Source organism: Gopherus evgoodei, chromosome 9 (assembly GCF_007399415.2).
Source record: "Gopherus evgoodei ecotype Sinaloan lineage chromosome 9, rGopEvg1_v1.p, whole genome shotgun sequence".
Classification (NCBI taxonomy): domain Eukaryota; kingdom Metazoa; phylum Chordata; order Testudines; family Testudinidae; genus Gopherus; species Gopherus evgoodei.
The window spans coordinates 105,541,705-105,557,337 of record NC_044330.1 but is presented as its reverse complement, the minus strand read 5'-3'; positions in this window follow the sequence as shown (position 1 = coordinate 105,557,337).

Below are 15,633 nucleotides of genomic sequence, written 5' to 3'. Positions count from 1 at the left end.
TGTTCTGTTCATTCCCTGTGGGGCAGCTGGCACTGGCCACTGTCGGCAGACAGGATATTGGGCTGGATGGTCCTTTGATCTGACCCAGTCTGGCAGCCAGAAGTGAAAGTAAGCCAGTCCCGTCCAGTGTACCAGTACACAGCCTACTGCACCGGCAGGGCTGCTGCTGAGGGGCCAAAAGGAGCAGCTTCCCCAAGCTCTGCAATTTAAAAAGGCCTGGGGCTCCTGGCAGCTCTGCATACCAGTAAGTCCCTTAAGTTACTTTCACCTCTGATGGTGGCTCTTATGTTCTCTCTGTTCAAGCATTTGAATGACAATGGGAAATGTATACAAAACAGCGGCTGGGCTAATGTCAGTTAATGGTGTGTAAGGGACCTACAGAACTGAGCTCAGGTTCTCAGATTAATGTCCGTGACTGGTGTTTGGATATTGTAAAACACCACGGACATGTCCCAAATTAATAACAGTGAGTGTCTAAAATCCATGAAAACCTAAAATGAAGGGCACAGCAAAACAGGAGTGTAGAAGGTATACGCTGCGTATAAAATCATCTTAACGCCCAAACGCTTTTTTACCCTTTTTTCCCCCACAACTAAGCATCTTCAGTGCTGAGCAAGTGTGAGGGTGTCCAGGATTTGGGCTCTAGAGAGAATGGTGTCTCCCTAGAGAGTAGCTCAGAGGGGACTTCTGTGATCCTGAGTTAGTTAGGGAGTAAACTTCACTTCCTCTGGAGGAGACCCTGCCCAGAGCCTGGAAATGCTTTAAAACTCACTATAAAAGAGAAGGGTTTATAGAAATGAACTCTCTCCCTTTACATGTTCTGCTAGCAGCTTGGAAAGAGAAATGTCCAAGGCCGCATGCCCCAGGCATTGTGGGCTGGGATATCTGGAAAGCGTGAAAGAGATGAACCCCAGGCACCAGGGGGCATGTGCAGGAGAGCAGAGCAGAAGGGGGCAGGATAAAGGAGAGAACTCATGGGAGGGAGAAGGAAAGTAGCCAGCGTAACTGAAACTCCTATTTGTCTCCTGCTGGGGCCCTGGAATGCTCAGCCATAGGGGGTGCTATCCCCACCCAAATGTACGCCTGGTTGTTTTGCCCTGACAGTGACACCCTGTCTCTTGTAAGAGATGGGGTGCAGGGGAGACATTTGGTTGCTGGCTCTGACTGTCTGGCATCGTAGCCAATTACTGTCTTGGCCCTTACGCTCTCTGGCAAGTGGGATGTTGCCTTGGGCTTTTGCCAGCTTGGTGGGCGAAAGAGAATTTCATGTTACCTCAGGGCTGAATCCTCTTCTGGTGCAAATGGGTGCAGTGCCATTGACTGCAGGGGAATTTTGCTAACTCTCCCAGTGGAGAATTTGGCCCTGAAATTCCATATTTTCACAACTAACAAGGCACATCTCTCTCCTGGAATGCTGGGTTTCTATCTCCGCCATCCTTCGCCAGATTGACTTGGCGAGCCTGAATAATGGGTGCTGTGAAATTGGCAAGCTAATTGGTGAGTTGCTTATCCCACATCTCTGCTCTTGACTTCTTTTTTTTTCTGTTCACAGAAAGGAAGCATGTACCTTGAAAGGACTGAATAGACAATGAATGTTTTTGTGTGTGCTCCATTCTCCTCCACACAGCTGGTAGGTAAACAAGGCTGGGTACGTATCGTGGATGTCCAGAAATTCTTCCTGGGTTAGTCTCAGACCAGCTCCTTGTAGCGTTTCAGCTGCGCCTGCACTAGCAACGATTGAAGTACTAGTGAACCCGTGACATCAGCGTTTGAACCACCGTGGCATTGAGCGGTGAGAGCTTCTGAAAAGATACAGGCCAGACAAGGCCGTTGTAAACAATTCTATCATAGTGTGAAAGTGAAACAGAACAGGCCAGCTCCTCGCTGACCCTTGAGTTTAATTTTAAAAGGGAGAGAGAATTACTCTGCTCAATGCAATCCAGGAAACCTCAGGGCAGTGACACAGAGAGGAGCTGCCAAGAATTTTAGATGACTGTGAAAGTACCTCTCAAAGGATGTACTGTGAATCTTCCCTCTGCAGGTGAAGCAATAGTTCTGTAAGACCTGTCTGCAGCAGGCTGTTGTACAGGTTTCCCACTGTTGCTAGCCCCAGTTAAACTTGTCTTTATAGTTAACATCTTCAATACTGCCAACCCCAAGCATTCAGAAATCATGAAATGTTTAAAAAAAAGTCACCATTGGATTCTTTTTCTTTGCCTTCAGGTTTCTGAGCCTTTCTCATGCACTCAGGCCATGTTTCCACGTTTCTCCACAGCCAGGTGGGCTAAAAGCATTTGTTTTCCCAAGAAAAACTAAGATTCTCAAGTCATCACCTGCCTTCAGGAGCTGGAACTTTCAGAAAAACACCAGCTACTGCAAGGCGAACAATAAAATGCAGGAGTTGGCAACACTGCGGTGCTGCATTTATACCTGCTCTGTGTGTGAGCTAATGCTGGTGGCTCTTGGAACCTGGCCTGTCCACTGCCTGCAGCTAACCCAGCCCAACTGTGAGCTTGGAATCCTTCTGTTTGCATCTCTTCGGCTAGGGGGTCATATAAAAAAATCAATTGGGAATTGACTTCTGAGGACATGGTTCTAAGAAACCAGATGCACAGCAAGATTCTGGGCAGGTGCTCGAGGGAAATCGAAGGGATCAGGTGTTACAGAGTAATAGGAAAAATAATTAGCATTCTCCTGACCTCTGGAGGCAGCAGGAGGATGTTGCTGTGGGACACGGAGGTCTTGAATTCCTGCATTCACCTGGGCATTATTGCCTGAAGTGTATACGTTTGGGGATCATACAGGGGGATTTTTTTAAGTTCTAGGCCAACTATCTGTGTGTGTTTTGACTCTCTGTTCTGTGTGTTATCTGCCCAACCAGCAGTTCTCCAGAGGTTCTGGGACCATTAACGATAGTATTAGAGGCTGTGTTAATAGCTTTGAAAGCCATGTCTGCAGTGTAATTAAATTGTGTACTGATCATCACCTTGCCTTGATTCATGAAGGTAATTACCAGGCTACTTAGCTCGTCAGAACAAGCCGCTGCAGCCAGAAGCAATTAATGGATTTGCACAGTAATAGTTGCTCATGTCTAGAGGAGACATTAGGGGGCAGGATTTTCCCACCAAGTGAGGGTTCTGGTTTAGTGAACTGAGTTGTTACTTCCCTTGCTGAGGAGTTCATCTCCAATGCACACTGATAGTAATTTGCATGATGCCTTGAGTTACCATTGTTTGCATGTCCAGTAAATGCACCCCCTGTAGCTCCATCAGCCCTTGGGCTCGGCACACCTGGCTGGGTGAAGAGCCCTTTGACCAAGCTGTGGTATTTGGCCTTCAGAGCTATGAATGGGCTCAGTTGCCCAGCAACTGTTTCTTTAAACGAGGGGGTCGCACACCTCATGGCTTCTGCTGGACAAGCTCATTGCATGCACCGTGGACCCTTCCATTCCCCCCACAAGCTCCTGGAGCACCCCCCTCCCAGCAACTCCTCCCAATGTCCCCCTGCTGCGGTCTTTGCTTGCAGGGTTTCACACTCTCCCCCTGTGACGGGGTTGTGTGTGCCCTATTCTCTTCCCTCTCCTTAGGGTCCCTTCTTCCCCCATGCCAGGAGTGTCATGCACCCCTTCCTCTCTTCCTGGCCCTTCCTCGCATGACAGGACCTCTGCCCCCCATTCCTCCCCCGCTACGGGTTCTGCATCCCACCTATATCAGGATATCCCAAGACCCCATGCCAGGGGTCGTGTGTGTCCCCCATTCCCCCTCCACCCCCCTGCTAAGGGTTCTGCATCCCACCTATATCAGGATATCCCAAGACCCCATGCCAGGGGTCGTGTGTGTCCCCCATTCCTCCCCACCCCCCGCTAAGGGTTCAGCGTCCCACCTATATCAGAGTATCCCAGTTCCCCCTGCCAGGGGTCGTGTGTGTCCCCCATTCCCCCTCACCCCCCCCCCCCGCTAAGGGTTCTGCATCCCACCTATATCAGAGTATCCCAGTTCCCCCTGCCAGGGGTCGTGTGTGTCCCCCATTTGCCCCATGTCCTCACTTTCTCCCCCTACTCCCCATTAGTATTTAGCTGAAAGACAAGTCATTCAGCATGTTACGCTCTGCTGGGAGGAAGGGCAGAGTTGAGACAGGAGCACTGTTATGCCAGATGGCCTTAATGAGTGCCAGCAGCTCTTGTTTGGTCTGTCAGTGCTGTGCTAGTCTGATGGCAGGGGCTTCATGTGTCTTCCCTCCCCACCCCTTTCATTTTTCTGATTCCCCTAAAATCAGTAGCCCCTAAACGTTGCCTTTTGCTGTGACACCGGACGTGCCTTCTCCTGCCCCGAAGAAAAGCTCTGTGTGGCTTGAAAGACTGTCTCTCTCGCTGGCAGACATTAGTCCAGTATAAACATATTCCCTCCCCCACCTTATCTCTTGACCATTCCCCGAGGTTGGTGTTGACCAGATGCAGCACTGCAGATTATTGCATTACGGACAGAAACGCCAACATGGTGAGTGGCTGGCCCTGCTGAGCTCGTCCGGCTATTGGGAAGCAGCTTTAAGACCTCTTCCCCCTAGCAAAGGGATATGGGGACGATGGTCCTGCCTCCCCGGTTTCTGATGGGAGCTAGGGATGGGATGATCCTGCTTGTAAGTGCCCAGGCATTGTTGCCTCCCCTAGATGTCTTCTCTTGCTACCAGCTGTCTCCTGCAGCTCCTCTCTCCTGTCCAGCATGCCCTCTTGCTGAGTTCTTATTTCTTCTAGTGGCCTTAGCTGGGTGCTGTGAGAGAGCCAGCGAGTTTAGGGTCTAAGCATCACAGACAGAGGGCAGGGAGGGAAGTCGAGACACAAAAAGGGGAAGCGACTTGCTGGAAGTCACTCAGCAGGTCAGTGGCAGAGCTGGGAACAGACCCTGAGTCGCCTGATACTATTGCCCTGACCGCAGAGAGCTAGCTGCCTTTCAGTGTGGGGTGAGGGTTGTTAAAAGCAAAGCAAGGGTTTTGCTGGCTACTAGCAGCTGAACTACCCAAAGCAGGTGCAGCACGTTTGGCAGGCACTTCTGGAGGGGAAATCCCCCAAGAACTTTCATCAGAATTACTCCAGTTACTGTTCATCCCTCTGCACATCTGGCTTTTGCAATCTCCCTGGATTTCCACCCTGCTACTGCTGCCTCCCAGTTGTTCCTCATTTCCTATGCAGAGCTGAAGCTCCAGCACCAGCTCACTTTGACTATTTGATTGAAATATGGACATTGTTTTTTCATTAAATCTGATGGCCAAGGGTGAGAAGTGAAATTCGACTGGGCGCTGAACTTCAGCCAGCGGCCCTCTTAGAGAGGATATGGTGGGTCAATATGGACAGAACGATATTTAGAACAGAACTTTGGGTGGAAATGCAGGAATACGAGTGCCTAGTGTCCACTTGTAAGCCCCATTCAGCAAGGAGCAGCTGCATTTTATTATTAAACCTTACATGCACATACCATGCTTCCTGCAAACCTAACACATTGCTTTATGTTGTCTTTTGTTCAGTGCAAGTTCTGATGTCAGTATCCAGAAATCCTGCCAAACCTGCCTATCATGCAAACAGAAGGAAGCCAATCTGCCCTGACAGTTTCTCTTTCTTTCCCTTTGTCCACTTCAGACATTAGAAGAAAGGCGAGTGATTGTTCAGTTCCCTACTAGCATTTCAACTCATTAGATAACTCTGTTATACTGGCAAACCAAGCTGAGAGAAAGTAAGTAGCAAGGCGGTTAAAAATCCGGTGCTTATACAATAGCTCCCTTGCTATAGGAGCATGAGACAAGGGGGTGAGCTTCTATTTTTTTATTGCAGGATTAGTATCTGTTAAGCTAACTAGGGCAAATGCCTCAATTCACCAACTACTTGAATCCCTTTTGAAAAGTCCTGTCTTCTAATTATTTCACTCCATTACTTCTAATGGTACAGATAGACACTTGGAAGAATTCTATAGTTCACACTTCATCTCCCTTGCTTCCTTCATAGTACCAGACTAGAGAGAAGTAAGTCAGGGATTCCCAAACTTTTTGCCTGCATGACGCCATTTTGCAACTTACTGTTTCCTATGACTCCAGACAGCAACCAAGTGTGACGGGTTGCCCCCCTTTAAGGTGGCATCTGATGTACTGGGATACCCCTGAGCCTGCAGGTTCTGCCAGCCTGGGCTGCCTTTACCCTGTCCTGCAGAGGCAGATTCTTAAGCCTCCTCTACCACACACACTGGCAGAGCCACACCCAGCTGCAGAAAGACATAGACTCTGAGATCAGCTCTGGGAAGACTCAGCTTAAGGGACTTGCCCCAGCACTCAAGTGCCCACCTCCCGTGGAGTGCAGACCCAACAGTATATTGTCTTAGGCTGTATAGATAGATCTGCACAGCACAAGCTCAGAAATATTTGCCCTCTCCCTCAATGTGAAGAGAGAGATACACAACTTCTTGCCCCCCACTCCCAGTTAGAAATTGCACAAACTGGGTTTAATAATAAATGAAACAAATGTATTGACTATAAAAGGCAGATTTTAAGTGATTCTAAGGGATAGCAAACAGAACAAAGCAGATAACTGAGCAAATAAAATATAACATGCCTGCTAAGCTTAAGGTCTTAAAGAGACTGGTTTCAAGAAATAATTTCTCACCCTAAATGTTAGTTTGGGCAAGTTGCAGAGTTTCTGTAGCTTAGAGTTCCAGTTATTTCTTCTTACAGACTGGACGCGTCTCAGTCTGGACTTACCCCGGCCTTTCGCTTCAGGTACTTTCAGCAATCTTTCTTCTTGAGTAGGCAGTGGAGGAGAGGTCAGATTAACCCCCTCCCCAGCCTTAAAAAGGATTTACTTAAGGCAGGAAACCTTTGATTGATCCACATCCCCCTACTGAAGAAAAGTACCAGCAGTGTCCAAGGTGGTATTTTGCATCAGGACTACCTGATCTGGTAGTGCCAATGCAGCTTCCCAAGAAACTCCTCAGGATGGTGGGAGATTGCTATGTTCAGAGTTCTATTGGCCTTCTTAAATGGCTCATTCCGGATGATTGCCTGCTGCCTGGTGGGCATTCCCCAAGTACACACACAGTTGTAATTGCTACATAGTCAATATTCTTAACTTCAGATACAGAAATGATACATGCATACAACTTGGATAGTCACATTCAGTCAGTCATAACCTTTCCAATTATATCTTACATGAGCCATCTTGCCTAAAGTATATCTTAGTCATGCCATATTCCTATCATAACCATATTTCTATAAAGAATATGGGGTGTAACATTACCTAGCGACCACGAAATCCAAGGATTTTACGCATCAAGTACATTATTTAATATTCTCTAATGTGACCCATGGGCTTGTGTGTTGTGACACAGCATCTCAAAGTCTGGCGCCATGGTAGAAATCGCACATCTCATCTCCAAGTGACATCTAGGGTAGATCAACACTGAGATTTGATGGACACAAGTGTGCTGAATCCAGCTTCACACAAATACATCTCACAAATGGCACCATCCGTTTCAAGGCGTGGGTTGAGAAGTACCGGATATTCATTCTTGACAGAGATCCAGAATTCCGGGAGAAAAAGCTGAGCATATGTTCCTCGTAAGAAACAATCACAGGACATTTCGATGAGCTCTTTGATTTCACCTGCTAGCATCAGGTTTGCGCAGAAAGGGGTTTCACTCCCAATCATACTTTGTCATGTCCACATGGGTGGAAAGGATACAGACTCTTCCTCCAGTCAGTTGAGATGTTCAGCCATCACCTCTGTGGGAGGCTGAATAATTTCACTGTCAGAGGAAATTACAGAATGGTGGGAAGGATTCATAGTTTGTCTTCAATTGATTATTCTTCCAGAAAACAATTTCCTTCATGACTCCTGTGATTCAATCACTCAGCTGAAGGAACGGGTGTCCTTTCCTTGCAGACCTGTATTCAATCCATTCAGTTTCCTAGATGTGCCTGTGGCACAGGCAAGAAGGCACCACCTCCTTTGGTCTCATTGAAAACCAATGAATTCATTCTTCTTGCTGTCCATTGCATCGCCTTGTCTCTCAGTCCAAAACACCCTGCCAGTGCTTTTGCTATCAAGAGCCAATGAGCTGCAGTGTGGAACAGCAACGGGTCCTGATTGGACCCCCATTCCTTCACCCATTTTGCAAACAGACATGCGTGGAGAGGCTGATTCTTGATGTAGTTCACAACAGATGAGACCTGCTGCAAAACTTCACCTTGCTCTGGTCTCAGAGCTCAGTTGTTCTCTGGGAATCATGCAGTCAGTCCACACAGCAGATGGAGCAACTTTCTTTACCAAGACACACAGACCTGCTTTGCAGCCTGCCATAGACGGAGCTCCATCTGTGCAAAAGCCCACCAGGCAATTACATGGATATTTTTGTCTTGCATGTAGCACATTGAACATTCCTTGTGCCGTCTCATGTCTGGGAAGAGGGAGCAAATTGCACCCTCTTGTATATTTCACAAGCCAAGAAATGTGCATCATGGCCCTCAGTGCTCACATCAACTTGAAGAGCAACAGCAGCCGTGTTTTTCCGATGCTCCAGCAGTGCGTTTTCCTGATCTGCTGCTCTCACTTCAATGCTTCGCTTCACTGTGTCCTTGGAGAGTGGCATGGCTTTGAGCTTGTTTGCCTCGTTTCCCCCCACACATTATGTTTATCATATTGAGTTCAGCTGGCAAAAACAACATCTTTCCAATTATGTAGGCTGCTTGGTCTGTGGGAGGCGGTAACTCACCTCAGATGATGCCTTTTGAGCATGCTCAGAGATTGTCAATTGCAATTGTTGATGCACAAGTTCTTCCCAGTGCTGGGAAAATAATCCTTGTTTTCCTCTGTGGCCTTGAGAAGGGTTTCCAAGTGTCATTTCAGTTCATTAGGCTTCATGCTTTCGCTAGATAACACCGTGTGATATAGCTGGCATTTTGGCCTTTCTTCGTTCAAGTCTTGACCAAAATGCCAGTGAAGCCATAGTCAAAGGAAGCCTTGTCATATTTGCGAGTACGTTTCTTGCATTCTTGTTTTTTGTTCATAACTTCATCACTAGACTCGCTGCTGGAGGTTGAACCAGACACTGTATGTAAAGATGGGTCCATTGGGCTCTTATCACACAACCAGAAAGAGGAATTCAGTGTTAAGCAAATGAGGCCAGGACAGAGGAAGGCCCTGTGCGGTGAAACTAGGGCATCATGGAGACACTGGCTTCCAATGATAGTCACTAGCATACGCAGGTTGGGATAGAAGGAGATACGGCCCTGCCTCAAGGAGCTTACAAGCCACTGCAGATTTCCATCTCAGAAAAGGCCAGCACAGGCTCCTACCAGCTCCAGCAGAGAGGATGCTCTGTTGACGAGGCTGCTGCCCACACAGGAGGATCTTCTGCATTTGATCCCTCAGCTGGATGCTTGCACATCAGGATGGTGCAAATTGCCAAACTGGCATCCGCACAGCCACCTCCGCGCATCCAACTTGCCCAGACCAGCTCTATAAACACTGCACCAGGAGGCTGCTGTTTTGATTGAGCAGATGGTTGCCTCTGCACAATGTGACCTCAGACGCACTATATGTGCGAGGTCGTGCCATGAGAAGGCCACTAGTTTGTAGGTCAAAATGGCAGCCTCCCAGTGTGGTGTTTGTGGAGCAGGTCTCGACACGTTTGGAGATGGAAGGCATCATCTCATGGGCCAAATCTGGCCTATTGGACCTATGATCCAGTCGGCTGATGGCACAACCCCATTTGGAACCACGACCCCCAGTTTGGGAGCTGCTGCAGTAAGGAATCTCTGCTTTCAATAGGAGCATGTCACTCTGATTCATGTCAGTTCAGTCCATCAAAGGGACCAACTACAATGGTTTAGCCACATTGCTAGAATGCCCGCAGATTGCTTAAAATTGTTCTCTCTGGAAGAGTGCAAGGTGAGAGAGGCCATGGGTGTCCCAGGACACCATAATATAACCTGATATATTAAAACCATCCAGGCACTGCCTGCCCCCCTGCAGACTTAAATTGAGGTTCAAAGCAGATGTGGATGGAATCTGTTCATATTCTGGGCCCTACCCAACCTTGGCATTGGAAAAAGGAGATGGAGGAGATGATGACGATGAAGAACAGCACCACCAGTGAGATTCAAACACACCCATGCTGTGCTCTCTAAGGGTAGCTAACAAGGCAGGGCGTTCTGCACCAGGGAATGCTTGATCAAGAAAATCCTGCCTCAGGTCCAGTTCACGGCCTGACCCTAGGTTGCAAGGTGAGGGGCCCAAGATTATGCTGGGCTGTGCATACTCAGAGCTTTGAACTGTGTGTACCCTTTGGTGTACCGGCAGTCAAGGCAGTTTGCAAATGAGCAGTTGCATTTCACAACTGCTGCAGAAGCACATTTGGGGCTTGTTGACATAAGCAAATTTAGTGGCATAATTTTCTCCTATAATTATACTGCTATCGTTATACCAGTACAACTCTCCATCTGGACCATCTTAGTCCAGAATAGAAACGCCTCTTTCCAGTTCAGCTGGTGTTGCTTTGGAAGGGAGCTGTACCCATCTAACGATAGCAGTACAACTACTCAATACAGCGCCTCACGTAGCCAAGGCTTGAGAAGCGTGTTGCTTCAGTCTTGCCCAGCTGTGACAAAGGCTTGGGCTACACTTTTAAGATTATATTGGCATAGCTATACTGGTCAGGGGTATGAAAAACTTCCACACACCCCAACCAGCATAGCTGTGCCAACAAAGCTCCCAGTGTAGATGCAGCTAGGTAAAGGGAAGCATGCTCCCATTGAGGAGATGCTGTTGCTACAGCGATGGAAAATCCCCTTCAGTCGGTGTAGGCTGTGGCTGCACAACAGGGGTATGCTGCTGTTGTTGCCGTAGTGTAGACATACCCAAAGACATGGGTGACTCTCTTGAGGTCCGTGTCTGTGGCAGAACAGATGGTGGGAGCAAGAGAGAACAATAGGAGACCACAAAGTCCTGCCTTCCCCTTTGGTGCTCCAGGCAACTGACTACTCTCCTCAGGCCATAAAACTGCTGCATTACACAGCCAAATGTTACTGTGGTAAAGTCTTGCTGAGAGCAATTCTTAATACAAGTATGGAACTGGCAGCTTTCTGTACTCTCGCTATGTTCCCCTCCTCTTCCAAAGAACTGGAATCCCCTCACCTGCTCAGAAAGAAATGAAGAGCAAAGAACTACAAAAGAAGATGAATACCGCAGCTGGCCTGTCTCTGTGGGATGATTTGACATTGCATAGTCCATGTGTCTCAGAATCCACCCCCAAATGAGTATTTTCAGGCAGGTAACCCACCCCATGGGAAGGAATAATCCTAGAGCAAGAAACAGCCACCAAACAAGTAGTAGAACCAATGAGACAGAACTGATTCAGGGAGAGAAAACACTCTGAGCCTGTTTCAGTGCTGGAGTGATCCAAATGTGCATACAATGGGCTAGCTCACTGGTGGCCATTTCTTTCTGGCAAGGGCTCCATTGTCACCAATCACCTTGTCAGGTGTGCCCAAACATGGGAATGTGGAACAGTTGGAATGGGTTCTCTTTTTCATCCTTACTGGTGTTATACTATGTTATACAGGAGGCCAGACTAGATGGTTTTAATGAGCCAGTCTCAGAGACTCATGGCCTTTCAGACCAAAAGGGACCATCATGGCCTTCAAATTTATGATTCACAAACCTATGTATGAATCTTACAGGGTTTCTTTCCTCGTATTTGTTCCCCACATTCCCTAGAACAAGCAGTGGAGGATATAATACCTTGCACACTATCTACTCAAGGACAACATTTCAGAGCTACAGGCCAGTGTGACGTGATGCAGAAATCAGAGATGGAATAGCCCATTTCACGCAACCTTGGAACCAACAATATATGCACATTTTCTAGCGCGTTGTCTACTCTGCTGTGATTACAAAACAGCACTGTAGGCGTACATGCTGCTCAACAGACAGTAAGGCGGGGCCCTGCCTGAAGGCGCTTACAACCTAAGCACAGTCTACTTCACAATGGTGCATTTTTCACCACTGTCCTTGGGAGCCTAGTGCACAGGTCGCATCACCAGGAAGGCTTCCCTGCTTTTGAAACGTTCATCCTTTTATTTCTAGTTATGCTCACAAGCACCAGCCTCAACACTTCCTCCCTATCATTTGTGTGAACATAAGAACATCCATACTGCATCAGACCAAAGGTCCATCTAGCTCAGTGCTCTGTCTTCCGACAGTGGCCAGTGCAAGGTGCCCCAGGGGGAATGAACAGAACAGGGAATCACCAAGTGATCCATCCGCTGTCGCCCCATTCCCAGCTTCTGGCAAACAGAGGCTAGGGACACCATCCTGGCTAATAGCCATTGTGGGACCTATCCTCCATGAATTTATCTAGTTCTTTTTTGAACCCTGATATGGTCTTGGCCTTCACAACATCCTCTGGCAAAGAGTTCCACAGTTGACTGCCGTTTTGTGAAGAAGTACTTCCTTTTGTTTGTTTTAAACCTGCTGCCTATTAATTTCATTTGGTGACCCCTAGTTCTCATGTTATGGGAAGGAGTAAATTACACATCCTTAGTTACTTTCTCCACACCAGTCATGATTTTATAGACCTCCATCATATCCCCACTTAGTTGTCTCTTTTCCAAGCTGAAAAGTCCCAGTCTTTTTAATCTTTCCTCATTACAGAAGCAGTTCCATACCTCTAATCATTTTTTGTTGTCCTTTTCTGTACCTTTTCCAAATCCAATATATCTTTTTTGAGATGAGGCGACCACATTCACATGCAGTATTCAAGATTTGGGTGTACCCTTGATTTATTATAGAGGCAATATGATATTTTCTGTCTTATTATCTATCCCTTTCTTAATGATTCCCAACATTCTGTTTGCTTTTTTCACTGCCGCTGCACACTGAGTGGATGTTTTCAGAGAAACATCTGGAGAGTGCGTACACCCCCCAGGTGCTTATAGCTGGCTAGTATATCCCTCCCTGATGTTTAACCAAGCCAAGTGTATCCTGAGTTTCTTCAGTTTGTCAGCATCTTTCTAGAGGTACCCAGAAGTGAATGCTAATATGGGGGCCCAATCCCACCACCACTCTGTGCTTAGACACAACACATCCTGCATCTTGGCAGGAGGTTAGGCCAGATCAGGGGTGGCCTGAGGGCTGCATCAGGTTTTGTAAATTATATGGCGGGCCGGTTAGGGGAGGGGGTCGTAGCCTGGCTGCCACCTCCTATCTGCCCCCCCGGGACCCCTGCCCCATCCAACCCCCCCTCCTTCCTGACTGCCCCCCGGGACCCCTGCCCTCATTCAGCGCCGTTCCCCCCTGACCCCTATACATACCCCTGTCCCCTGACCAGCCCCCCAAACTCCCCTGCCCTCTATCCACCACCGCCCCCACTCCCTGCCCCCTTATCGTGCTGCCTGGAGCGCTGGTGGCGCTACAGCTGTGCTGCCCAGAGCACCAGTACAGGCTGCCACAGCCAGCCACGCCACCGTGCAGCACAGAGCACCTGGTCAGGCCATGGCTCTGCAGCTGCGCTGCCCCAGGAGCTCACAGCCCCAGAGCCTTGCGCCGGTGGCGGGGTGAGCTGAGGCTGCAGGGGAGGGGAGACACCAGGGGAGGGGCTGAGGGTGAGCCTCCCAGGCCAGGAGCTCAGGGGCCGGGCAGGATGGTCCCACCTCTGGACCAGGTGATCCTTGCGGTCCCTTCTAACCCTCCGGTTCTATGATTCTAGAACTCCCACTGCCATCAATGGAAGTGTCCCCACATTCCTGGAGATATTTGGATGCAGGGTGTGGTGAAGGCCTCAGTCACATATATACAGTTGCAGAACCAGGGGCTAAAAGATGAACATGGATATTACTTAAATCTTGATGTGACAGATGCTATGGACACGTGGGATATCCAAACGCTATTGTATCAACTCTATAACTGTTACATGTATCTGTATGGGCTAGGGATTGTATTCTGCTCCACTGGGCGGCTAACAAGTTTCCCGCAGCAACTAAAATCACTAGGGTTGGGGTGAGGGAAAGGTGATTAATACAAATCCTTGGACAGGTAACAAGTTTGGAGAAGCCTGCATTCCTGCACAGACCTGCTTTGACCTGACTCAAGAGGCCAGACAAAGGAAAGAATTGAAAACTGGAGAAAGTGACCACCCGGACATAGGGAGAGAGGTCATTCTCACCCAACCCAGCAAGAGACTTCAGACTGTGACCTCGGGGACATGCCCTGTAGGAGGAACTGATGCAACTTTGGAAGCGTCTCCATGTGGAAGATTATGGGTGACTGACTCCTGGTGAGCCTCACATGTCCAGAAGCTGTTTATTGTTTTCAAGCTCTGTTTTCCCTGTATTGCTTCTGTTCAGAATAAGGAGTACTTGCTTTGTGAAAGCAAAGTGCTCACTGCTTAACTCTGTTATTGCCCCTGAGAAAACAGGACTGTTTCAGCCATGTCAAGGTGATCACTGCAAATTGCAGGAGTCTGCAACCTAAAACCCTGGAGAGGAGGGGATGGTAGGATCTCAACCTGATAAAAGTGATGGCTAGAGGCCTGAGACCGGGGGTGGGGAGGGGTGGGTGCCCCCAAGAGAGACCATGAAGCATTGAGCAGTGCATTTCCCTTGGGAACTGAGACACCTGGAATCCGCAAACTTCTCCTGTTTTTTTAGCTGCAAAATTCCCTAGATGGATTGAGAAAAGTCATGCAGGCTCAGGGCCGAAATAACTACATACTGCACTTATAAAAATGTGAATTTTTCCAACTGAGCCACTTTCCTTTTTAACCCTCCAGAAATGTCTGTCCAATGCCTTAAAACGCTTATCATCACCCCCCTCCCCCCAACTCAAAATCCAGAGGCCCAGTTTAAATGAAATTATGTAAAGAATGGATGGGAATCAGAGTCGTGCATGATGTCCTGTGTTGCATAGCATGGTTCAGCCTTGCACTACCTGAAGCAACCACAGTATATTACATTTCTTTCTTTACCCTAGAATATATATTTTTGCAAGAACACTCAGATCAGCTATGTTAATTTCATCATCAGTGTTACGAAACAGGCTCCTAGCTGGCAGTCCAGCTGCAGGGAGGGACCTGTGCCCCTCTGATGACTCTGGCATCAGGACTGGAGCCAGTGAGAGTTTAAAAAACTCAAATGTAAGCCCGTAGAGATGAAAGGTAAGCCCATCTCTTCAGAGATTTGTGTGTGTTTTCTCTTAGGAACACTAAATCTAATCCTGCTGCACAACTGCAATATGTGAAACAGCCACAGGACTTCCTGGCACAAGAGCTCATAAACAAGCTTTCCTCACTTCCCTTTTGTGAAAGTTTAACTCTGCTCCACTAATCCGGCTTCTTCTTGTCTCTTGCCCCACCTCCCCCCTGACTCCCATTAATATCTGAGTCAGCCTAGAAAAAATGTTGCCCTGTGGCAGCCTCTTGTAACATAGCAGGAAGAGCTGCCTCTGGAGTGTGCTCTTGACACATCTCTTGGGTTTTCTTTCTCATTCTCCAGTAAGTTATTTTGCTGCTATTCCTCATTCACACACTGAGAGAGAGAGAGAGGGAACCAATGGCCCATATATTCAGCACCTCATTATCAGTGAATTGTAGGGGTCTCCTA